A 2,127-nucleotide genomic window follows, 5' to 3' on the forward strand; every position below is an offset into this window, starting at 1 on the left:
TATAAATTCCCAGTACCAATAAGGAGATCCATTAGTGGGTAAGCAAACAATTGATAAGAAACATTAAGGGCTCCTGTCTCATAGAACATATGCTATTTATTTTCACATGTTAGCTTATTCTTAGTAATGGCAATTTGCATAACAGGCTAGTAAAGAAATAAAATTGATACATATTTCAAGAGGACAGAGAAGTCTTCACTCATAAAGTTCACGCCTGTGTACTCTGGTTTATCATATATGAAAGTGAAACAAGACTTTTATTTTGAAGGATGTTAAGCTTTCTAATTTTTGTAATTCAAAATGAGAGATAATAAGGAGAGCACAGACTCAAACTGACAAGAAGTAAGCAGAGAAAAATGAGGTACAATTTTTACTTAAATGTGTAGTAATAAAAGGCTATTGTAATATAGAAGGTATTGTGGCATTTTAATAATCAAAATCATAATTGGTGTTTTGACACTGTACACAACATGTTAAACTCAACATAATTATCTTTTGGATATTATCTTATATCCCAGACAGCAAAATTTGTTACAGACATTTCTAAAGGGCGTGCTACTTAGACTTCACCAACAAATATAAGGATGAGTGTTTAAAATAAAAAATCCAGCCTGGAAAAATCTGTCTAATCAATGGAAAACTTCATTGTCCTTCAGGTTATTGGGATTTTCTGAATCCAGCTTTAGACTAATATTAATGAGGGTGAATAAAGCATATTTCTATGTGTACAAATGAAGCCGAGTTGAATGTTCCAGGGAGACTGGAGAGTACTTCTGAGAAAAGCATGTTCTTCCGTGTGAGATTCACAGGGATTAACCACTTCTGTTCCAATGATGTTAAGAGACTTATTCAAGGTCACCGAGTTAGTTAGTGACAGACCTAGGACTGAAACTAGGGTCTCCTGATTTACAATGCATATTTTTACTTACAATGCGTTATATTTTTATATATATATTTTGAAAAGTCTGGGATAGCAGGCTGGTGCTAGATGCAGATGTTTGTGAATGCCTAAGTTAAGGTGTGTAGATTCAATCCTGGGTAGTATGGACTAAAACGTTGAATTTCTCCAAAACAGCTACCAACTAACTGCATTATCAAACTGAAGGCTAAGTCATCCTTATTGTTCATATCCCCCTCTTGATTTTTTTTTTTTTTTTTTTTTTTTTTTTGGCTGTGATTTCCACTATACTTCTCTGTCCTGGTTTCCATCTTACCTTTCTGAATAGTCTCTTATTTTTTCTTTCAACCCTGGCTTCTTAAATTTACATGTTTTGTTTCTCTTCTTGCTCTTCCCTTGAGAAGTGAGATCCATCCAGCCCAGTGGTTTTTCATTTCATATGAACTTGCATAAAAATCAGTTGTACAAAATGGGAACTGTATTTTTATAATCATGTATCATTTTGTTTTGAACTCCTTTTCCTGCTGATGGCAGAAATTGTGAATGGAGTCATTATCACCTATATTAGTCTCTTTTGGCCTAAAAGTCTCTTTCAAGAGTTCACCTCTTCATTTCTTTCTCCCAAGATGGCAGACGGGGGCAGGGGGAAGCTTCAGCATCCCCACGCCACTGGAAGAGGGCCAGGGGCTCTGTACCCCCTTCTTCTACAGGCCTCTACTGACCCTAGGTGGGGTGAACCCATCTCTGTGGCTTTGGAGAACCTACCTTGGTGTTCGTGGGTTGAGCTGTCTTCTCTGTGCCTGCCCCCCACAATGCAGCGATGATGGCCTGGTGAACTTGCTAGCTAGCACCACATCCATCTTCTACATTCCCAGTAGGGTACAGGGGAGCTTTGAATTCTCATCCATCCACATACAGCTCAAGGGGAACAACCTGGCAGTCAGGGGCACCACCAGCCCAGGTGCTTTTTTCATACTTTCCAACTATATTCCTATTCCATGTGCCAGTCATTCAATTATCCATTCAACAAATACTTAGTGAATACCTTCTAGGTGTCAGGCACTATTCTATGTGCTAGGCCAGTGAACAAAACAGACAAGGAGTCTACCCTCACGAGCTTTATGTTAAATGCCCATGCCAACCACAGAGTATATAGTGCCATTATCATCACAAAGCTTCTCTGAAGCTTCTAGCTTTTTCTGGCTGGACCTGGTTTGTCCCTCTCAAAT

This window comes from Balaenoptera musculus, chromosome 4 (genome assembly GCF_009873245.2).
Source record: "Balaenoptera musculus isolate JJ_BM4_2016_0621 chromosome 4, mBalMus1.pri.v3, whole genome shotgun sequence".
Taxonomy (NCBI): Eukaryota; Metazoa; Chordata; class Mammalia; order Artiodactyla; family Balaenopteridae; genus Balaenoptera; species Balaenoptera musculus.